Source organism: Balaenoptera borealis, assembly GCF_965194805.1.
Source record: "Balaenoptera borealis genome assembly, chromosome: 2".
Lineage (NCBI taxonomy): Eukaryota > Metazoa > Chordata > Mammalia > Artiodactyla > Balaenopteridae > Balaenoptera > Balaenoptera borealis.
The window spans coordinates 49933566-49958600 of record NC_138867.1 but is presented as its reverse complement, the minus strand read 5'-3'; the positions used below and the strand labels follow the sequence as shown (position 1 = coordinate 49958600).

Genomic DNA, 25035 nt, shown 5'->3' with positions numbered 1-25035 from the left:
ACTGGAATTCAGAACACCGTCCCCCTCAAGGGGGAAAACTGTTAGCTTCATAGCTTCCATTTGTTGTAAATACTATAAAACAATACTGTTTCAAATAATAGCAGTTAAATACTGGTGTCTGGGGAAAAAATTAATTTAGAAGGATGAGGAAATGCATGACTTTTTGTAGAGATTCTGAGGGGATCTTCAGGATCCTTTCAAGAGCTTAAAAGGTCTAAGACACTATTTCTACCTATACTTAGAAAATCTACAACTTGAATTTTCCTTGTTATAGACGTCTCATTGTAATTACCCTTCTCCCATCAGCCACAGTTTAATTACAGTTTAAACAGTAAAGAAGAAAGAACACTGGAAAATTAAAGGGGGGGGATTTTTAAATACTGGAGGCAAATAGGACATACAAAAAGGTAGAACTAAGCTTTAGGCAACAAGTGAAAGAAAAAATATGAAAACTATTCCAGGAAAAGTTGGCAGAGAAACTGAGGAAACAAACTTCCCATAGCTGCCACAAGGTGGCACTAACAACCGAGGACAGCTCGGTAACTCCTGAGTTAAACATAATAAAAAGTCTTTCAAATGTTTAAGGTAACATTTCCCACACTCACAGATGCTGGTCCCTGAAAAGATTTGCCTGGCCATTAAGGTAACATTTCCCACACTCACAGATGCTGGTCCCTGAAAAGATTTGCCTGGCCAACAGTGAAATTACAAAAGGACAGTTTAGTTTTTATAAAGCTAAATTTATTCCATTAAGAAGATTATCCTCTATCCTGAGATTGATTTTTGGTATTAAAATGCCTTTAAATTTTTTAAATTATGTCAAAGTATTATTTTGTTTTAAAGTGTAAACCAGATGTGCCAGTCATGGGCCTATTCCCACAGATCAATGAGAGCTCTTTATCTCAGGAGAGTTGATCACTGCAGACATCATTTCTCAGGCTCCTAGCTAGGTCAGCTGGCTTTTCTCTGGGTTCAGTCTTTGGGAAACACTGGTGGAGAATGGGCAGGTGGGAGGAAAAATGGAGCCAGGATATTTCTCTCCCTCCTTCTCTACTTCAGGAAGTGTTCCCAGCAGTGGCTGTATTTCTTTCATGGCTCTTGCTCCTACCAGGAGATTCCAATCTCCTCAGAGTAACTCTGGCTCCCGAGCTCCCATAACCCTGCCATTAGCGATACTGTTCTCCTCCCCTTGCTGTTAATCTCTAGGCTGCTTCACCATCCTATCCTGCTGTCTCAGCTCCTCCATCATCTGTGTAACCAACCCCCTGAACTGAATTCCTATTTTTAAAACTTAAGAGTGGTTTCCCTTTTCTTGGGTGGACCCTAAGGAGTATATTAAGCCAGTGGTTCTGCATGTATCAGAATCACCTGAGGAGCTTATTAAAACCCAGATGCTGGGCCCCACTTCCAGAGATTCCCAGTCAGTATATCGGAAGTGGAGCCAGGAATGCGCATTTCTAAGAAATTCCCAGGTGATGCTGACACTACTGAACAAGGGACCACACTCTTAAAACTTCTACCACAGAACTGGCCATCTTTTGTTGGTCTGCCTTTTTTCTTTTTCTTTTTTTTTTTTTTTAACACCTTTATTGAGATATAATTCACATACCATACATACAATTCACCCATTTAAAGTATACAATTTGATGGTTTTTATTATATTCACAGATATGTGCAACCATCACTGCCTTTTTTCATTTGACAATAAAATCCAAAACACGCTGTGAAATTCAAGGAAATCCCACCCTCCTGTCTTCATATGAAAAAAAACAAACTTTTAAGACAGTTTCCTTACATTATTACAGAGGCCAATAGGTTTCTAAGGAATGGTTTTTAAAAGAAAACAGAATTTTAGCACTTACTTTATACATTACCAAGAAATAAAATCTCAATTTTAAATATCAGAACGAATCGAATCCACTGAACTTTTCTATAAAGAAAACATCGATATAGACTCAGATTATTGGAAATAACTTAGCCAATGAAATCTCAAACCTAGAAAACAATCAGTTGGCAGATGGTTCTTCTACCTGAGAAATTTAAGACTGAACAACAGTCCCAAATAATTTGAAGGGCAATTAAAGTACAGTGTCTTGGAACCAAGGTTTAAGAATCACTATACGGTGTTTAGATTTATGTTGGCAAAAAGTTAAAATCAAGTATGCAACCAAATCATAGCTGAACTCTGTGCACAAACAAAAAAAAAACTTAGTATGAGACCAAAGGGTCTACAGACCAGCACTAATAGAAAAATGTGAGCCACAAATGTAATTTTAAATTTTCTAGTAACCACTTTAAAAAAAGGTAAAAAGAAATAGGTGAAATTGATTTTAATTAATACACTCCATTTAACCCACAATACCCAAAATATTTTCATTTCAACAAATTATTAATGATACATTTTACATTCTTTTTATTGCACTAAGTCTTCAAATTCTGTTGCATGTGTTACACTTCCAGCACATCACAATTCAGGCTAGCCACATTTCAAATGCTACCACATCAGACAGCACAAATATAGATGAATAGAAATTCACCAGTCTCTTTATTGGACATATTGATACTTAGCATAGTGGCAGTGTTCTACTATGCTGTTTTCACAAATTACTTGTGAACTATATTTTTTAAGAAGTTAAAGCTTTAAATGTTTGTACTGACCTCAGACAGTTACAAAACTATGTTAACATTTGGCTCCTGCCACTTAATATTTAAAAAAAAAAAAAAAAAAGTCTCTCAAGAGAATTACATTGTAAACAGGTAAGCTACCATCACTGCTATTTTACTTAGAGTGCCAAAGCTGGCAGTATCTCAACTCTCCTTTCTCTAGGCCAAGGGAAGCCCTAGCAGCCACTATGGGCCTCCACCAGTCCCGAAGCTAAGGAATGAATTGTCATCTCCTGTGTTTGTGAACAGGAAGCTAAGTCATAACTAACAACCAAACCCCCAAACTGAAGTATCTGGTCCTTTGACAGGGGAAACTAATATAACCTGATCACTTTATTCAGTAACAGCACAGTAGACTTGTGATAAACAAAAAATATTAGTCACATTTTTAATGTGATTAAAACATTATTTTAATACTGAATTAAAAATAGAAAGGACAGGACTTCCCTGGTGGTGCAGTGGTTAAGAATCCGCCTGCCAATGCAAGGGACACGGGTTCGAGCCCTGGTCCAGGAAGATCCCACATGCTGTGGAGCAACTAAGCCCGTGCACCACAACTACTGAGCCTGTGCTCTAAAGCCCGTGAGCCACAACTATTGAGCCCGTGTGCCACAACAACTGAAGCCCGTATGCCTAGAGCCCGTGCTCCACAACAAGAGAAGCCACCACAATGAGAAGCCCACGCGCTGCAACGAAGAGTAGACCCCGCTCGCAGCAACTAGAGAAAGGCCGTGCGCAGCAACAAAGACCCAATGCAGCCAAAAATAAATAAATAAATTTATTTTTAAAAAAAAAATAGAAAGGACAAATCAGCTTGAGGTACTACCTTTAATTCTTCATGATCTATAGAAAGAGACCAGACAGATAACCTGCATACAAAATTAAAAATTTAAGTAGACTACAAAAGAGTTTTTATTTTCAGTAGGAAGCCACAGTACAACATTTATTACCTTTAATTATTACAACTGATGATCAAAATAAGACTCTAAGAATGGGGTATATAACAAGTCTCTGGGTACAGAGGCAGACTATAAATCATAAACATGGTACTTTGAGAAACTCCCTAAATTACCCTTAATATTTGAAATTTACAGTTTGATACCAGTTTACTCTAGAATCCAGTGATGTATGAATTTCAATTATACCCTAAAGAAATACAGGGACATTGAAATGGTGCCTCTAATATCAAACAATCTCTGAGCCCCTCAAAAATAATGGACTGTTCCTTCACTTATCAGAAAGTGTTTTCTTTTGCACATAAAACACTTGCCATAAGCATAAATATACTTGTGTGTATGTGCAAGAGTAGTGAGATAACTACATACCTTTGGGGCTTAAACACATCTGGTGTCACATCACACTTTAGGCATATAGTTATTTCATTTTGAACCATTCACTCTAGAGAGTACTCATCCTATAACTTGGTCATAATAAGCAGAGCTACTCAGTATTTCAGCAATTATACAGCATAGATGGACTTTTATATGGTACTTTTGTAAATCAGATAATCAAAACATATACCTTAAATAAGTTAAAGTGCTACAACTATGACAAGTTACATAAGATTTGCTAAACTTTTAACTTGTGACCAGTCTACATAGGAAGCTATAATTGCTACAGATACACCCAGCCATAGAATGAAAGTTGAACCCACAGGCAGTTCACTAAGTCAAGGAGAGGGTATGGGGGCAGCAGGAATGAGGTCAGAAGAAGGCAAATCTAATAATCCATGTCTTATAAGGAAGGAGAGTGTCCTGACTTTATTTACTATCTTCTATTAGCCAGTCAGGTTGCACACCCTTACACTACCTACTCTCAACTCAAAAAATACAGGTCTTGGCATCTCAGGCTAGTGGATTAAATAGCCTCCAGAAATGTTCCTTTATATAGTCTCATGGTTACACACAGGAGGGAATAGGAGAAGGGAAAGATCCTGGATGTTGCCTGGAAAGACATATCTAATCTTTCCTCACCGGCAAACAGAGGAGTTTCCTAAAAACAAAAGAAGGAAAGAAAATTTTAAGGCTTGCTCTAAGAGTTACACAGGTCTTCAGGCTATAATTTAGTAGTAAGAAGAGAATGTCCCCGTACTTCAGCAAACTGCTCAATCTCTCCATCAACAGGGCTGCTAACACAACCCACCAGCACTTGAAACTGCCTTCTAGTAACACTGCTGTGTGCACCTCAGCAGCCTCACACAGCTTCTATTATACTAAACTTCTCTTCGAAGTATCTCCTATATCCATGGCCCCCAAGTCTCCCACTAAAATCAAGGAACTAATGAAAGAGAAAATGTTACTGTTTCAAGCCAAACTATTAATGTCATCAAATACTGTGACTGAAACTCTTTTTTTTTAAAGCTCGGCAAAGAAGAAAGTCATACTTAATTCAGTGTAGTATCAGCTCCAAGAAGCAAGACGATACTATGGATCAGACCATTACTACTATCAAGGAGGAAAAAATAAAACATAGCACATTCCAGAAATCATGGAACATTTTTCAAAGGTCGGAGCTGATTTTGAGTGGTGTTACAGACCAAGGAGGTCTCTGGATGGTCTCCTTCATGCAGACAGGCAGAGAAGCTGCCCTTAGCAATGCTTAGAAAGAAGGTGGGTCAGTGAAAAAAATCCCACTTGAGTAGATGTCTAGCAAAGACCCACTGGGTGCTCCTGCACAAGTGACTTAGCCATCTCATGTCTCAGTTTCCTCAGCCACAGAACGAAGAGAATACCTTCTTCCCAAAGTTGTTATGAGGGCTGGAGATCATGCTTGTAAAGCACAGAACTGCTGGTCCAAAAGTGGATGACATTATGAGCTGCAACTACATAAAACAGCAAATGAACACAAGTTTCAAATTAGAGTTGACCCCCAACCCCACCCCAAACAACATACTGAAAAAAGTTCAAGTTTGTCTAAGATCACTTTAATGGGACAGAAATAACTTCAAGTGGCAGATACTTGTTTGATATTTCTTACATGCATCATTCTAGCCTGCTCCTTTTGAGTTCGATTAACGTGCTGGATCAAAGATTAACAGGACAAAAAAAATTGAAAGAGAAAAAGCTCAAGCATGGGCAAGAATGCACAGAATAACGAATAGAAAAAGATGCTGCGTGCAGACCTGCTGTGTGGCCCACAGTGACTCTGCACGTGAGCTCAGTTCAAGGCCAGTGCCCTGCCCACCAAGATGGAACACAGCTTCTCATGCAAGAGAACTGAGAAAAAGACTGAAGAAGAGAACTTACCTACAAACGTGGGTGAGTCTCCTGCTCTAACTACACACCCTACCATCCTCTCAAAACCTTCGGCTGTTTGGTTTTTTCCCAAGTAACATGTATGACAAACTGAATTTCTCAATCCATGTTATATAAACCCACATACCAATACAATTGACCTTGATTAGGGAGCGTCTCAAACTCTTCTAAGGAAGTCCCTCTAACAGCAGAAACAAATGAAAAAGTACCTTTGGGTAGTCTGGGAGTGGCCAAAAGAGGCCACAAACGTAAAACTAGACTACGTTTTTCAAACTGACATATTCTTTGTGGGACAGGTGTGAGACAGCTAGTAGATCGAGCCACTGAGTAAAACCACTGCCTCTTCCCGGAGAGTCAGAAAAATATTTCCCAAGTAAAACACCACTGCCTTCATCCATTTATTCAACAAACTTTTTTTGAGAGTCAACTATGTGCAAAGGGTTTTACTGGGACTGTGAATATGAAAATATATACATATAGACATACACACATACACTCTAATGGGGGAGACAAAAAATTCACATAGGAAACTATGATTAGGGTTACAAAGGAGAGAACTCTTTGCCAGGAGCTTTCTCTAAGCCAAGCTGACAATTAAGGCATGAATCAGGCAAAGAAGAGCATTCCAAGCAGAAAAAAAGAACATGGGCAAAGGCAGTGAAGGGCAAGGGAGAACAGTGTGCAAAAGGCACCTGAGGGACCAGGCTGGACCATGCTAGGCCTTGCACACCCATGAATGACTTCTGTCCTCTGAACAAAGGGAAGCCACTGAAGGTTCTGCACAGGGAGACCACAGGCCATATCATCCTGCCTGCAATACATATCATAAGAGCTGACCCTTGCCCGTCCAAAGTTCACAAGCTGATTATAACACTCTTAAACAAATACATGAAGTCCACTCTTAACACACGTACACACATGAGAAGAGCACATACAAGAAAATGAAAAGCTCTGTGGTACATATTAGAAGTATACAAAGGCCATTAACAGGCCTTTCACTGGATAGTTAGAAAAGAGTGTGGAGTAGGTCATCCAGGTCACATCAGCACAGCTTTCAAGGGCAAAGATTTATGAGATCACCCAAAAATAGAATTGAAAAAAATACACAACCAAAATTTCAGTTCATATTAAGTTCTTAAAATTTAACTTGAAACTATTTTTCTGAATACTTTACTTGTAAATCTTTCAATCAGGAGAAAGGTTAATCAACTCTTTTCACTGATTCAAGTCCCCAGAAGATGGGAATGTAGATCTTATACATACAGCCCTATGACTTGAGAAACTCAGAAATGCATCTGAATGAGTGTCTTTTATCTTCCATCGTCTGCTTATCCATTGCAAATATTCAGGGAAGCCTAGAAACTAAATCACAAGTGATTAGGTTAATCCATAAACTGTCCATTCTACTCAAGAATAGAATTGAATTGATCTTAGCCATGCCCCTCTCCCCTTTCAGGAGAATAATTCTAGAGTTCCAGTGAAGGCAAAATTCATCAATCACTGGGGTCAAAAACAAGAGAGGCATTAAGACACTAAAGCCAAGGCATACTTTGTTGAATAATATATGTTCTGCTTAGTTGCACTAGATCAGGCAAAATTATAATGATAATAAAATATTAACAGAGATTAATCTCTGGATAGTGAATTTCAGTGTTTTAATGGTAATGAAAGTTTGTTCTTTTTTAAAAAACAATGTTTCCCTTATCTGATTACAAAATCGAGATATGATGATTGCAGGGTTTGGGGAAAATATAGAAAACTAGAAGAAAATGATAATAAATGGAGAAAATCAGGGAGAAACTGGGGCAGAACAATAATATATTTCCCTTTTGTGTAACTATTTAGAATTCAAGTACTTTCATGTATTCCCATGTAGGTCTCTTAACAGCCTCATGACAGAGGCGACAGAGGTATAATTATTTTCATTTTATAAGACTCAAGGAAATTCAGAGCCACTATGTGATCTGCCTAAGGGTACAAAGGCAGTAAGACAAGACCCATCAAAGAGGATTCTAGTCTCCTGATGGGTCAGGCATCTTCTCCAGCTCATGGCCATGGGATCAGCAAATGATACAGGTGTAGTTAACTGCAAGCACCTAAAATGAGCAGTACCTGCAAACATCGATCAAAAGCAAGAAAATGTGCAAAATAGAATTATATCATTAATACAAATATATGCTAGAGCACTACAACATCAAGTAACGATAGGAAAATTTACATATCTTTAAGTTACCAAAAAGTGAAAAAGTGGGGGGAAGGGGGAATACACATCAAACCCATGGAGATGGAGAATCTCTTAATTAACTGCTTCCTTTTGGTGTGAATGTGAATGCAGAGAGAAATCAGCTATTTCCTACCTGAAAGAGAGTGAGTGGAGCCCACTGATAAAGACCAAAGCTCTTTCTGTCCCAAACAACTCTCCTCTCCCTCCCTTCCTGTCTCCCTACACACACGCTGTAGCATATGCCCGTGCGAACACACAGAGTATAACTTTAAGCTGATTTATTTATTGCCCCTTTCTTTCTGAAAAACAAGATATATGGCTAGGTAACCATATATGTTATCATCTGAACCGGAACACTTATAAGAGTGAAAGAGGTGACTATTCCTGATTATGCTAGGAAAAGAGGCATAAACCAAGAATGACTGGGCAAATGGGAACATGCGGTCTCCCAGTATCTGGATTCCTCCTCTCATGAACCAAGCATTGGGAGTACACCCTTACTGTTCAAAAAAACTGCTTGGTGTGTCCCATTTTATGCAATACTGGGTCTTAAGGAAATTCTACGTCAAGGGAAAGCCATCAGCATTTTGTAGACCAGTTTAATAAACACTCCTAATTAGTGAATGTCTTTTTACAATGCATAAGATCTTGTGGGATGTTTTTAAGTTATATGTGTTTTGCAAGTCGTCTGAAAAAAGTTTTAAGAAACCAGTTAAATTTATTTTTGCCAACTTCTTTAAAAATTGCAGTATCAAATAAAAGGAAAAAGCAATCTCTTAATCACTCGAAGGTATTTAAAATTCAAAGTTATTTGCTTTGGTAACCCAAAAGTACTGTTCTACACAGGAATGCCCAAATTATTTTCTGTGTAGACGCTGGAATCATCTAATAAATAAACTGCTTTCAGAATAGTTTTTTGGCTGATGCTGATGCTGTTAACAAGTTAACAAGGTCGAAGGAAAAAGTTCCCTCAAATAAGAAAAAGAAGAAAGAAACCTTACACGGTATTTGTATAAATGTACTGCTGGTAATAAATAAAGTCTCAAAAACCAACCTTCCTATCTTGTGGTCATATTCCTATTCAAAATACCTCCTAAGAGACAACTCAGATTCAGAAAATCAAACAGAAATTGGAACTTGGAGCTATTTTTTTTCAACTAAGAGAATTTCATACAGGTACACATAAATACTGACATATAACCTAAGCCTACCATTCATTCAAGGGACATTTCAATGTCTACTATACACACACTGCACTGACACTATTAATAGTTGGCTGTCCTGGATTTAAAATTTACCAGTATTTTTTTTCACTCTAGCAGATTTATCTTTCAACTACAAAAAGGGACTTTTTATTTAAATACTCTGTGATTCTCACCCCAAAAAAACAAAACTAGAAATAGCTACTAAACAATAGCAAACTCAAAATGACCCTGTAACAGTATACGGCAGGGACTTCCCTGGTGGTCCAGTGGTTAAGACTCTGTGCTCCCAATGCAGGGAGGCCAGGTTCGATCCCTAGTCAGGGAACTAGATCCCACATGCTGTAACTAAAAGCCCACATGCTGCAACGAAGATCCCGCATGCCACAACTAAGACCCAGTACAGCCAAATAAATAAATATTAAAAAGTAAATAAAGTGTTATTTAAAAGAACAGTATATAGCAGAATATTTTTACATTTATTTGCTAGCACTTCATATTCTGAGTTGTTTGATAGCCTAACTATTGCTCCCCTCTATAAAAGATGCTTAGAAATCTACAATCCTACACACTGCAATTTCTCATAAGAAACAATCCCTCATTTTCTCCAATTTTCACATTAAAGATGAGTTCCACAGTTGTGCTCTCAAGTTTGGAAAGGGCCATGAATCAGACAGGCCAGTGTCAGTCTTTACAACAACCCCTTGCAGAATGTCAGACGGTCTACCCACCTTCACTGAGAAAAATCCAGAGTATACTTATGAACTTGATTTACTATTATATCTTTTTTAAAAACGGTATGACGGTTCTAGATTGCCTGGGTAAGGCTTATTGAAAGAGTCAAGACATAGAATTTTCTAGATTAATTAATAAATAAGGCTTCTTGAAAGAGCCAGGTTCAAAGCTCAATTCTAAAAATTAAAAAGGCATATCAAAAATAAAGAGAAAACTAGTTGCTCCACAACTGTAAAGGATCAAAGAGGGGAACTGCAATTCAAGGAGTAAATTTTAAAAACTAGCCTTTTAGAGATGCAATAGCCAATGCATCCATAAAACCACCATAAGATGGCCATTATACCCTGCATACATTACATTCTGAATTGTTACTATCTTTAACAGGAAGAATGGGGGGGGGGGGAGTAAGTAAAAAAATACAGTTTTTGTAACATTAAATAAGCAGCCCAGTGAAATATAAATTCTGGAAAAGGGAGGAGGAAAGGGACCCTCTATATCTGAACATGGCTACTTGAATTTTTTGTGCTTTTCTGGCCTTAACCCACCACCACTTAGCCCATCTTTACCACCATTCCTTCCCAAGACCCCAACACGCACGCATACGCACACAGGCGTTCACACACAGCACATACACACAGAGTTACAGCGTTTAAAAAATACAAACCATATCCTTATGTGTCAAAAAATAAATTTCATACAAGAGCACAAGAACTCTGATGTCCCGTGATTTATCAAAATCAAAAGACAATGCCACTGCTAAGCTATGAGCTAATGCAAATTCAGACCTAATACATACACTGAATTTTGAATAAACTCAGTCACTGGCTCTTACATCACCAATTTTTTTTCTAACACATCTAAAATTACAAACTATGAAAACAAATTCTGGAAAATAAATGAGCATGAAAAATCATGGATGAAACTTAAATTACTGTTGAAACAAAATTTTTTTAAAAATCTGTCCATTTTAAAATAAAAGTATTTTCCCACAAATTGTTAACATGAATAAAGAGTTTCAAAAAAAATTTTTCCCCATTGCAATAGTCCTTATTGAAAGCAAAAATGCAATACTATCCAATACTTTGGAATTTCCTGCTATTTAATGAAACAGCTTAGACAAAATGCCTTTTTAATAAGTTGCTAAGAGAGATCCACAAAAACTGCAAAGAAACTGCTCTGACAAGTTCCAATAAGGAACATCATTTGAGCACTTTGCTTATAAGACTTTAAACAGCACTAGTCAAACTACCATCTGGGCTTTGGTTTTAATCAAGCTTATTAGTTAAACTGGAGCTGACATCATTTACATGACTCACCTAAATGAAATCTAAATTACATTAAGGATCCATAAGATAGTCACTAACCTACTACCATCCAGGAGATTATAATGTTCTAAGCATCATATTAAATTATAAATATATATATATGTGTGCATATATATACACACACACACACACACACACACACACACACACACACACCTATCTATAGAAACATACATAGATATATCAGTGGATCTATCTCCAAGCCACTTTTGGAAAATACACCTACCATAACCTCTAACTGCAGAAAGACACCACGTGGTATAATTAATACACTGTGATATAGTTCAATGTACTCTATCCCCAAGACATTCTGATTATATTCCCTAATGAAATTTTTGTTTTCACTCTAAGAAACAAAATATTCTTGGATCAGCAAGAGTAAGTTGCCCAACTTGTTCTTATCTACAATGGAAGCATCTCATTTTAAGATGTAAAAATTTAAATTAACTCTGAAACATCTGCCTTCTCTAAGCCATTAGACCAGCAAGTCACCTTTCACTAAATCCCTCACCTTAAGCTTTATTTCAAAAAAGTGAATGCAGCAAAATTCATCCAATAACTACCTTAAAGACAAAGTGAAAAAAAAATCAATTTGATTCTATTTCTAGTTATTTTGGCCAATTATTTTGTTACCTTAAGAAGGGCATCACATCAACGCACTAGCTAAATGTTATCCTGACATCCAGCAGATCTAAGTACATTACACCACAATTCATTGAGTAAGCGAATAATAATCATCATCCCTGTTTCTATTCATATTCAGTGTGGTCCATGGTACACTGAAAATCATCCCTAACATACCCTCAGCTTTTCTATGTACCACTATGGAAAGAATATAAATACTGTTCTTCTTACCAAAGTCCCTTCCAAACATACTACAGATTCACACTGTGACATTCTTTTCACTTCTTTCCAAAATTATACAAGAACAAATACAACATATTTTTCATTCTGAGTACAACTGATAATCAAGTAAAGTTTTAAATTCACGTGTGCATCCAAAAGTTTAAAACTCAGTTTGCAAATACAATCCACATAATACTGGCTCTAGGGTATATAGAATCTAGACCCAGATACTGCTATTTCAACCAAAACCCACCTATACTCCCTACTAGAATAAATAGTAAGCTTTTTATTTGCTAAACATGTTCTTACAGCATTAACCAAACCTAAACACACACAACTATGTTAGCAAAGAGAACACTGACGACTGTAGAAAAAAACAGTACATGTGTTTTTTTTAAATGTCTAATGACACCTATAATTATATAAACCAATTTAGACTCTACAACTTCAACAGGAATGGCAATTTTAAAGATGCCCAAGGCATTTTAAATTAATCAGGCAAATCTCACAGCTCTTGGTGCCACCACAAAACCAAAATTATTGATCAGGATATATGTCTGACCTGATAAGGCAATTCTTAAACCTTTCTCCTACCTAAAATAGTTATCACCGTATGATGACTACTATCAAAAATCAATCCTTTCTTTAAAAAAAAGCACATCCCATTTCGAAAAAGTAGAGGTAAGTAGAATATCATAACACAGAATACATACAAAAATTAGTTCAGTTTAATAACTGAAAAGTTAAGTTTTTGACATTTGCCAAGCAGTCCCACAACGTGCTGGCCCTATGCCATCATGGCCTAGTGCCAGCCTGATGGAGGGCCAGGCTAAAAATAGCAGCCAAGCAGCAGCTGGAACACATAGGTCCTTGTGACCTCAGTTTTATTTCCCTAAATCAAGGGAGGTTGAAGGGAAGGGGACAGTGGCTGGGAAAGAAAGGAATGGAACACACTCTCTTGGCTGGTATTTCCTACCTCTTCCGATTTCTTGCCTTTCTCCCTACCACTCTCTACTATTCCTCACTCCCCAGCTCCATTCCCCCGTGCCCAAGAAAGGAAGGGGAAAAGCATGGGCATTAGAGAAGGAGGGAAAAGAAGAAAGACACTTGAGCTCTGAGGCAGGTTAGGTTCAGAGGCTCCCTTCACTCCTACTCTCAAGTCTCACTTGATTCTGCCATGATCACAAAGCAGCCATTGGTCATTTCAGTCCTCAGCTTTACCATGGTCTAGAGAAAATATAAGACAAAAATTACAAGGTGATAATTGTAGGAGAGAAGCAAGAGAGAACTAGAATATGGTGTCAGGAGTTCAAAATCCTAAGTGCTAAGGAAACTTAAAGAATGCTTTAAAAAAACAAAGTCCGGGACTTCCCTGGAGGTCCAGTGGTTGGGACTCAGTGTTTTCACTGCTGAAGGCCCAGGTTAAATCCCACCGCATGGACAAAAAAAAATTAAAAATTAAAAAATTAAATTAAAAAAAAAAGTCCTAAAGAAATAAGGTAAACTTATTTTTTTTTTTTTAAACTTATTTTTTTTAAAAGTCCTCTCTCACATACATCTGATTATAAACTTCTGGTATTTGTGTTTTAGCAGTTTATTTTACGACAAATATTTATAAAAATCATGACCATCTTCTTTGTAGAAATGAGTTAATATAAAGCAGTAGCAGGAACAAAGGTTCAACGTAACCAAATACTACAGTGCTACCTTCAACTTCTGCCAGCCTTTACCAAAAGACCAACAGTGCGCTTACCTGGTGGCGCAGTGGTTTAGAATCTGCCTGCCAATGCAGGGGACACGGGTTCGAGCCCTGGTCTGGGAAGATCCCACATCCCACATGCCGCAGAGTGACTAGGCCCGTGAGCCACAATTGCTGAGCCTGCGCGTTTGGAGCCTGTGCTCCGCAACAAGAGAGGCCGCGATAGTGAGAGGCCTGCGCACCGCGATGAAGAGTGGCCCCCACTTGCTGCAACTAGAGAAAGCCCTTGCACAGAAACGAAGACCCAACACAGCCATAAATAAATAAATAAATAAGATTTAAAAAAAAAAAAAAAAAAAAAAAAGACCAACAGTAACACCAGAAGAGGCTCCAGGCTCTGCCATTTACAGTGAAATGATAAAATACCTATACTTCATTTATAAAAATACTGATCACTGTCAGCAAATATTTAACAGCTACAACATGGCACATGCAGCATTCTAAATTGTACTAACGTAATTAAGAGAATTTAAATCTTGCTTCTGTGGACTCATTCTATGTACTATCTTCTTATGCATATTTTCCATATAATACCTTCTAACATTAGAGATCTGACACCAATTAACAATGAAAAATGCTTTAAATAAACAGACTGTTAAATAACGTAGGACCAGGCAGTGAGTCACCTGAACTTTAACCACATTAATTCACTAAATGAGCTTCCAATTTATCTGATCAGCTTTTTCAGTTAGTAAGAGTTTAGATGTACTGACAGGTTCTACTGCATCCTTCCAATTAACATCCTTCCAATTACCTATCTCTTTCAAAGAAAATTAAATCTTTTTATCAGCACAAGAAATAGTATAATTTTCAATCATAACATTCAAAAAGTTATACAAGATAAATACATATATGCGACATATATATTGCAATTAGATCTAACATGCAAGTTATTCCTCTTTCAAAAGTTAAAAATGTCTGATGAATGATGATCAAAATCACCCCACACAACCATCTTCCAAAGCTGAAATTCATTCACAAAAGGCACTTTTTTAAACTTTTTGTTTTATATTGGAGTATAGCCGATTGACAATGTCGTGATAGTTTCAGGTGCACAGCAAAGCGACTCAGCCATACATATACATGTATCCATTCTCCCCCAGACTCCCCTCCCATCCAGGCTGCTACATAACATTGAGCAGAGTTCCCTGTGCTATACAGTAGGTCCCACAAAAGGTATTTTTAAAGTGCAGTTTTTCAAATCAAATTTTTAAAATACATGTTAAAAATCATAGCTCTGATCACAATTTAAAATTCTGGCTACTGTGAAAAATCACCCTAAAAAGTACCAAGAGACTATAAACATGACGATGAACTTTCTAGAATAGTTAACGATGACACATCACAAGTAATATTATTTAGGGGGTAAGAGTACCAGCCCAGAGAGGCTGTGTCTGGCTCCGTAATTTACCAGCCTGTGTGACCTTGGGCAAAAGTTACTTGCGCTTTTTCCCTATGCTTCAGTTTTCTCATCTGTGAAATGAAAATAATAAAAGTACCTAACTCATAGGGCCGTTAAGAAATATAAAGTACTTGGAGCAGTATCTGGCACATGGTTAAGTGCTCTGAAAGTGTTGACTGGAAATGTTGTTGCAGCAGTATTAAGAGGCTCACTGTAAATCACGCTCAGTACAATAAAGAAAAGCCCGAAATAACATAAGGTCTTTATAAAGAGATGTTAATAAAGCTTTGAGGCCACATCAATTACGTGAAAGAAGTGTACCTAAGGGTTATGTATATAGTACTAGTTACTAGCGATGAGGGTGGGGTGACACTGACAGAAACACTGAAAAACGTACAAAAACAGGTCAAACACAGACAATACTGAATAAGTTTTCATATACATACTAAGTTCAGAACAGACAAATTTCTTACTGGGTATTGACTTCTATCGTCCTGTGTATGTAGTATTTTCACCTTTTAGTAAATTCTGTATTACAAGGAGGTATGCATACAGTCATGTGTACTCACACCAACTGTAATATAGTTTCATACAGCTAGCAATCATAACTAACTTTTCCTGAACTTTAATCTCATCAGAGAACATCTCTACAGTTTCCAAATGTCTACAAATGTTTTATACTAGCATGTACTAAGCATGCCAGAATCACTGCTTAACTGAAGCCATTAGAATCTGGCCTGAAACTAAAATGTTATCTAGAAATACTTTTATAACATTCAATGAAATGTTAGCCAAATAATCTCTCCAACAGCATAGTCAATTTACATTCACTATATGCTTGTTCTGATTTCTGAGATTTTCTGAAGTTTACCAAACATTCCCAGCAAACTAGGAGGCAGCCTGAGTAGTGGAAAAACAGATTCCACGTTTAACTTTGCAATTTACTATGCCTCTCTGCACAAATTACTCAACATGACTGGGCCTCAGTTTCCTCATGAGCAAAATGGGAGAAGCTGGAATCGATCTCTACAAATATTCAGAGCTCTACAAGTAGATAATAACTATCATGCAAGAGTATTGTGTAAAAACAGAATCTCATCCGTTCGCATATTTAAGAAGAAACAGAAGAGTACACCTGTACACAGAGGTCACTAAAATATGCTTGGGGTAATGATACTCAAATGATACCGAGGTTCATCTGTCTCCTTTTCTCTCACTTGGGAACATCAAATTTGTTACAAATAAATACATAGATAAATATATGTAACATATGCTGACAAAAAACTAATTATCACTAAAGAATTCCACAAATATAAAACACTTAGCATACCCTTTTCCAACAGACTTCACTTACTATCAGCTGAAGGTCAATCTTTAAGTTCAAAATGAAAAGCAGATTTTGCACTGCATTCTCTCCAAAGCTTGCTTTGGCTACCTTTTCTATATCAAAAAAATAAAGGAAGCATCCTATTTTTAAAGAATTGAAAACCATGTACAAAGCAAATTCTTAGCAGAACACATGGCACTGAAAGCAAGAAGTGGAAAGACACTCAGATTTTTCAAACAAATCTAATACACTTTATTTTTGAGACTCTGGCTAGGATTGAGAAACAAGTCTCTTTCCATGGGACAAGACTATGTAACATATTTCTCCAAATTACCACTTGGTACTGATTTCTCAGAAAGAGATGAGTCTTTCCATTCATTATAAGGAGGAAATAGTTCATGTTTTCTAATTTACAGTAATCCCCAAATGTTTACATACATAAAAAAATTAATAAACCAAGAAAATTAGATTACATTTTTATCGGGAGAAAGCATGATTTTTCAAACTAAATAATAGTAATTTGAAAGGTAACTGAAAATGGTTTTGTGGGCTCCATATAGTTTATTACCACTTAAAAAATAGTTGCCTATAATCTGCTTTGTTTCTAAGATGTTTATACTTACCTATAATCTGCTTTCTCTTGTAGGATATTTGTCCTCTTAAATATAACAGGTGAAGGTCAAAAGCAGTTCAAGTTTAATGATGGCCCCTATAAAAATTTCTAACACGAGTTTGTCTTGTCATATGTATACGTAAGTTTCTTAAAATAAAGGTACCAAATTCATTTTGCATCACTGAAGAAAACCGATTTTCTAACACAAAAATATAAAGCACGTAAGCATTTGGAATTAGTACAGACCCGTTCGTATAATTTTTAAAAGGGACAGCTTTCTTAAACGAAAGTATCAGTCATTCCTTCATTGCCATCCTGTTCACTGAACATATTACTAGCTAAAATCACACATTCTTAAGTAAACTCTTAATATGATTGTGAGTAAAAAAGACATGCTGCCCTGCATCTTTCCAGACCAAACATTTAGAGTTGGAACTGACAGTAACTGATTACCCATTGTGAAAAGAAAAGAAGCCAAGGATAAACAGATAAACATCTTAACAGTTGGCCAGGACATACTTAAGACAACACTGACTTCAATTGTTCAATTAATTGCAATAATTGTTCTTTAGACAACACGTTCCACGGAATCCTGATGTTTTAAGAAGGAAAGGTATCCGAGTCTCTCATCTGCAAAAAGGATGAAACTCAATGCACAGTTAAAATAATGTGGGTGGCCTTTTCCTCCTCAATCCCAGGGTGTACTCAGAATACAAGTGTGTAGGGCAGGAAATTAAAGACTGAAGCAAGAGTAGAAATAATTTGCTTAATTCAAATCTGCAATTCCACCTTCCAATATTGTTGAAATCTTTTGGCTACGAAAAGTATTCTATCTCCCAAACACTTCAGATTTCTTCATTGGACCAATACTAACCATTGGAGAACCAAGTATCATAAAAAATTCCAAGATTGCTTCACCTAAAATTGAAACTCCCTCAGAACAATGCTGAGCACATCTGAGATGCTCCATACTTTGAAAAATCAATTGTAAGCAAAGCAAACATCTCAACTCAGATAGAACCACAATAAAAAAACATATGCAACTAGTTTCAAATTTTTTTCCTTTTGTGTAATTTTTCATTAACCAAAATACAGAACAAGCATAGGGCTCTGATTCAAATTTGTTCTATATCATTACCTTAATCTCAAAATTACATTCAATTAACTATATTATCATCAATAAACAAAACACCTAACTCTCAAAGTGCATTTAGAATCACATCTTTATACAATAATCTCTGGTCTGTAAAGAAAATCAAAATACTCAAAGGCCAACAAATTAGCGTTAAGTTAGCTGATTAAAATTTTAACCATCTTAAATCTAATAATGATCCCCTTTTACTGCTTTGCTGCCCCCTAAATCATAAAATTTTAAGTAACAAATCTGAAAAGACCATGAGAATGTTTAACAAAGTGTAAACAGAATTTCTCTCCCAAAAGGAACCAGAAAAAAAACCAAAAAATCTAGCTCCTTCCTTCTCCTACAAAAGACTAGTTTCTAGTTTTGTTTAGACATTTCTTGCTTTTAAATGATTGTTTAGTCACAAATAAGGAAATGGTGTTTCAAAAAAAAAAAATTGAGTGTACACCAGTTCTTCAGAAAGGGGACACACACACACACACACACACACACCCCAAAACAAAAAATAATGCATTAATTAAAAACACAGGGATAGGGGCTTCCCTGGTGGCGCAGTGGTTGAGAGTCGGCCTGCCAATGCAGGGGACACAGGTTCGAGCCCTGGTCTGGGAAAATCCCACATGCCATGGAGCAACTGGGCCCGTGAGCCATAATTACTGAGCCTGCGCGTCTGGAGCCTGTGCTCCGCAACAAGAGAGGCCGGGATAGTGAGAGGCCCGCGCACCGCGATGAAGAGTGGACCCCGCTTGCCGCAACTAGAGAAAGCCCTCGCACAGAAACGAAGACCCAACACAGCCATAAATAAATAAATAAATAAATAAAAATTAAAAAAAAAAAAATTCAAGGCTGATTTCAAAAACAAAACAAAACACAAGGATAACTATCCCAAGACTTATTACAAAAGTATATGCTGCTAGTTTTAAGAAAAATCCAACCATAATAACAATGAAAAGTAAAATTCCCCCCAAAACCTTGCCCATTCATTTGACTGCCCTCCTCCAAAGATACTCATTATTCAATGGTTGCTTGTGTACCCTTTCCACATTTTTATACACCTATATGCAAGTCCATCTTTTTTGTTTTAAACAGAAATTGCAGCATACTACATGAACAGATGAGTTGTTTTTGTTTTTTTTCGCTTAAAATTTTCTTTTTTGTATTTTATTTTTTAAACATCTTTAGTGGAGTATAATTGCTCTACAATGGTGTGTTAGTTTCTGCTTTATAACAAAGTGAATCAGCTATACATATACATATATCCCCATATCTCCTCCCTCTTGCGTCTCCCTCCCACCCTCTCTATCCCACCCCTCTAGGTGGACACAAAGCACCGAGCTGATCTCCCTGAGCTGATCTCCCTGTGCTATGCAGCTGCTTCCCTCTAGCTATCTATTTTACATTTGGTAGTATATATAAGTCCATGTCACACTCTCACTTCGCCCCAGCTTACAGTTCCCCTCCCCGTGTACTCAAGTCCATTCTCTACGTCTGCATCTTTATTCCTGTCCTGCCCCTAGGTTCTTCAGAACCTTTTTTTTTTTTTAGATGCCATATATATATATGTGTTAGCATACAGTATTTGTTTTTCTCTTTCTGACTTAATTCACTCTGTATGACAGACTCTAGATCCATCTACCTCATTACAAATAACTCAATTTCGTTTCTTTTTATGACTGAGTAATATTCCATTGTATACGTGTGCCACATCTTCTTCATCCATTCATCTGTCGATGGACACTTAGGTTGCTTCCATGTCCTGGCTATCGTAAGTAGAGCTGCAATGAACATTTTGGTACATGACTCTTTTTGAATTATGGTTTTCTCAGGGTATATGCCCAGTAGTGGGATTGCTGGGTCGTATGGTAGTTCTATTTTTAGTTCTTTAAGGAACCTCCATTCTGTACTCCATAGTGGATGTATCAATTTACATTCCCACCAACAGTGCAAGAGGGTTCCCTTTTCTCCACACTCTCTCCAGCATTTACTGTTTGTAGATTTTTTGATGATGGCCATTCTGACTGATGTGAGGTGATACCTCACTGTAGTTTTGATTTGCATTTCTCTAATGATTAGTGATGTTGAACATCCTTTCATGTGTTTGTTGGCAATCTGTATATCTTCTTTGGAGAAATGTCTATTTAGGTCTTCTGCCCATTTTTGGATTGGGTTGTTTGTTTTTTTGATACTGAGCTGCATGAGCGGCTTGTAAATTTTGGAGATTAATCCTTTGTCAGTTGCTTCATTTGCAAATATTTTCTCCCATTCTGAGGATTGTCTTTTCCTCCTGTTTATGGTTTCCTTTGCTGTGCAAAAGCTTTTAAGTTTCATTAGGTCCCATTTGTTTATTTTTGCCTTTATTTCCACTTCTCTAGGAGGTGGGTCTAAAAGGATCTTGCTGTGATTTATGTCATAGAATGTTCTGCCTATGTTTTCCTCTAAGAGTCTGATAGTGTCTGGCCTTACATTTAGGTCTTTAATCCATTTTGAGTTTATTTTTGTGCATGGTGTTAAGGAGTGTTCTAATTTCATTCTTTTACATGTAGTTGTTCAGTTTTCCAAGCACCACTTACTGAAGAGGCTGTCTTTTCTCCATTGCATAGTCTTGCCTCCTTTATCAAAAATAAGGTGACCATATGTGCGTGGGTTTATCTCTGGGCTTTCTATCCTGTTCCATTGATCTATATTTCTGTTTTTGTGCCAGTACCATACTGTCTTGATTACTGTAGCTTTGTAGTATAGAGTTGACTTGTTTTTAAATGAAATATGCTGGTCACCTCTTCTTGTCAGTATATAAAAATCTACTTTGTTTTTTCATGGTTGCATAGTATTCCATTGAGTACTACTTGGCCACTTCCCTTCTGATAGAAATTTAGCTTGACTCCAGCTTTTCAGTATTGCAAACCATACTGCAATGAGCATCGCACACTGTAATGAACATCACCATGCACTAATATCATTATATCTATGGAATAAATTCCTAGAAATGACACAAAAAGATTGTGCCAAACATCAGGGGAGGCAGCATCCCATTCTCCCACCTCCTCAATCAATTCTGGGCAATGTCTACCCGTGTGCCAAGTGGAGATAAACACATTTATTAATAATTTGCATTTCTTTGTGAAATGTGTTCTCCATTTTTCTACCAAGTTATTCATTTCTCTTTTTTCCCCCATTTTTAGGAATTATCTGCCAGCCTTTGGTCAAACATGTGGCAAATATTTGCTCCAGTTAGTTGCTTAACTTGGTTCATCATGTTTTCAATCCTAAAGAAACTTTTAGATTTTTTTAAATCAGGTAACTTACATCCGTCTCTTCCTTAACAATTCAAGTTTCAGGTCCCATTAGGGATGCTCTCTCCCAGGCAAAATTTTTGGGAAAATTTATGTGACTTCTAAATCATTACTGGAATATTGTCAATAATATTTACAAACAAGCACCTTCAGCAATAGCTCCCACCCAATACGTCATTAGTTAACAATAATAAGCCAACAACACTTCCTCCAAAACTTCCCATAATCAACTGACGAACAGCTCTGTACCAATTAAATATTGCTTACAACTCCTACATCAAAGGTTTAATTTTTTTTCCTTTAAATTTCTTCTTCTTAAAATCTAGGAGTTGAAAAATAACTATGCAAGTATGTTTCATTTCCAGGAAATCCCAATTCTCTGTCCCTCAATCCTTAAATAATCTTCAACATTGTAAGTGTAAAATAACCTTAAATAATCTTCAACATTGTAAGTGTAAAATAAAGTCCAACAACTAGATTGTATTGTATCTATAATTTAGTCATCTCTACAAAAGTCAAAGAATACTTCCTGTACAAACAAACTTGTAATTTTGCAATACCAGAAAATTGCTTATGATGCTATCAACACAGCATTCTGTTCTTTTCCATTTCAGGTTATGAAGCGAAAGGGTTCTACCTCAAATCACAAAAACATAAAATAAGCTTCATGTTAGTTCCAATTCAAACCACCACTTAGAGCTAAATTAGATGGTTAATCTAGCCACTCTCTCTGTTCTTCTTTAAGAAAAAAAAATCTTGGTCATAAGTTTTCTATCTCACAGTGCCAGCTGCCAGGCATTTAACAGCCTTCCATCTCTAAACTGACTGGCACAACAAGTAATACAACTTGGAAGTTAAGGAAATTGGCAGAACTCAGAAGGGAAAAAAGAATATTTTCCACAATTTGTACAGCACTTGTTTAGCACGTATGTTAAGTGTTTCCAAAGGGGTGGTCAACTCTTCAAACTATATAAGAAGCATCTACTTCACATCAACCACTGCCAGCTCCATTCAGTGGCCTCCTTCTCCTCCCGGGACTATTCAGAAAGTTACTATTTTCTTTTACAACTCACCCCGGTCTCTTCACCAATGAAAGCAGGCAAAGCCCACGCTGTGTGTCTGTCTCCTAGAGAAGATTGCATCTTTTATTTATCGTCCCTTGGCTTTATTTTCACAGTGAATTCCTGGCTTAAATGTAATCAGCCAAGAAACCCTCCCTATGTGCTCTCCTGTCATTCCTCATTGCTTGCAAGCAGAGTCAAGCACAGAAGGGGGAAAAAAAAAAACTCAGCATTGCCAGCCAAGCCATAAAAACTCACAAACTAGTTATACTGAGAAACCATGGATGTGCTTCAATCCATTTCAACCAGGCAGGAAACAAGGGGGGAGGGGGCGGTAATAACTTGAAAGGCTGTTGATTAGATTTTTTTTAAAGGATGGATGGCCTCAGAAGTTAAACCCCCCTCTAGACATAAGGAAAGGGGTATCTAACCTAGAAAAAGGCAACACTGTGGGCTGCCTTTACAAATAAATGACCATGCAGAAAATCACGTTTGCAGATTGCATCAGAATTCAAAGTAACCAGATAGGATTAAAACAAATCTTTAAGTCTCTCTTGGGGCCCCACCCAGCCCCCCACCCGACTCCCAAAGAGAAGGATAAAAGGAACTGACTACGGAAAGAGAAGATTAAATTAAAAATCAGAGGCAGTGATGCTTCCAAACCTCTCCCCATTCATTAGGAACCGTGCTCACCACCACAGTTTAAATAGACAGCAATATGAGAAGGGGGGTAGAAAATACGTCGTTTTGCAATCAGGAGAAAAATACGGGGAAAGGGGAGTTTCACTATAGCATTGTTCTTTTCCGTGCAGCTCAAACATCCCCAGCGCTACAGCTGAAAAAAATATCTGACCAGAAAAACACACTGAAGGGTGGGGGGAGGGGGAGGACAGGGAAAGCTTTTAAAATTCGGTATTTGAGAAAACTCTCATGGTCTGTCAGAAAAAGAAGGGCTGTGCAGCTTTAAACCACAAGTCCTATTCTCGCCTTTGTCAAATATCTTCTACTTTACAAGCCCCGAAAAGAAATAAAGAGACTCTTTTGTTTGGTTTCCCCTTTTCGGAGGGTGACAGAAAACTGAAAGGGGCACAAATAAACCTGAAAATGAGAACAAAGTGCGGGGTCGTGCCCGGCTGCCAGGCGGTCACGCAGGGAGGGACGCGGGAGCGGCCGCGGAGCCCCTCCGCCTCACGCTCCTGCAGGCGCCGGCCGAGAGCGCCAAGCCCGTCACCGCTCCCCGCGGATCGCACAGAGCACGACCCCCGGTCCCTCGGGCGCAAACCGAACTCCGGCGGCAGAAGCCCCGGGCACGCCGCGGCGCCCCGGAACGGGGAAGAGCCAGCCGCCCCCGGCCCGGCTCGCGCCCTTTAATTAGGGGGCGTCCTCGCGGGGAGAGCTCCCTCAGGATATGGGTCCAGCTCGCCGCCCACCATCCGCGCGGCCCCGAGACAGAGAGGCGCGGAGGAAAGGACATTTAAATCCCGGGGCGGCCGGCGGAGCTCGCCCGGGCCAGTCCAGACGCCGCAGCGACCCCCGGAGCTCCGCGGCCGCCAGCCCGTCGAAGCCAGGAGAAGAGAGGCAGCCGAGTGGCATTAAAATGTATTTCCCTCCCTCAAATGGAAGGGGCGGGGGTTGGGGAGGGGGAGGAAGAGGAGAAAGAAAGACGAGCGAGCGACAGACAAGGGGAGAGAGGAGGGAGAGCGCAGAGCGCGGCCCGGCCGCCGTTTCGGCCCCGGCCGGCATTGTCTGTGCGGCCCGCGCTCCCTCCCCCGCCCCGCACGGCCCCGCCACAGACACCCTCCGCCGGCCCGGCCGTCAGCCCGCGCCTTTGTCCACATTCACCCCCCAAAACAGGCGAGCAGCCCTCCAGGACGTGCTCCCCGGAAGAAGGGCGGGGAATCGAGCGGGCCGGGGGCACCCGACACCCACCCCGCGGACCCCGCGGAGGGGCGCGTCCTGCTGATTCATTTCCCCCTCGCGCTGGCCCGTCCGGGGAGACAGGGGGCGGGGAGGGGCGGGGAGGAAATGGGCGCTCCGCTCGGGAGGACTATCCGGGACGGTGAGGGCACCGGGCGGGGTGCGGGCGCGCGCTGGGCTGAGGGGCTGCCGGGAGGGGAGGGGAGGGGAGGGGAGCGGGCGGGCGCCCCCCCGAGGGACTGACGGACGGACAGACAGCCCCGCGACTGCCCCGT

At 38.8% G+C, this 25035-nt stretch overlaps 1 protein-coding gene and 1 long non-coding RNA gene across 2 annotated transcripts in view; both read right to left on the bottom strand.

Moving 5' to 3' along the window:
- The window catches only part of ZSWIM6 (zinc finger SWIM-type containing 6), a 198730-nt gene that overhangs the window by 172791 nt on the left and 904 nt on the right, over positions 1-25035 (bottom strand). The gene's annotated exons all lie outside the window — the stretch shown is intronic.
- Positions 352-25035, bottom strand: LOC309624426. The gene is made up of 2 exons (XR_014241909.1): positions 22211-25035; positions 352-22174 (listed from the first exon to the last, which is right to left on the bottom strand). It is a non-coding gene; the product is annotated as an uncharacterized lncRNA (long non-coding RNA).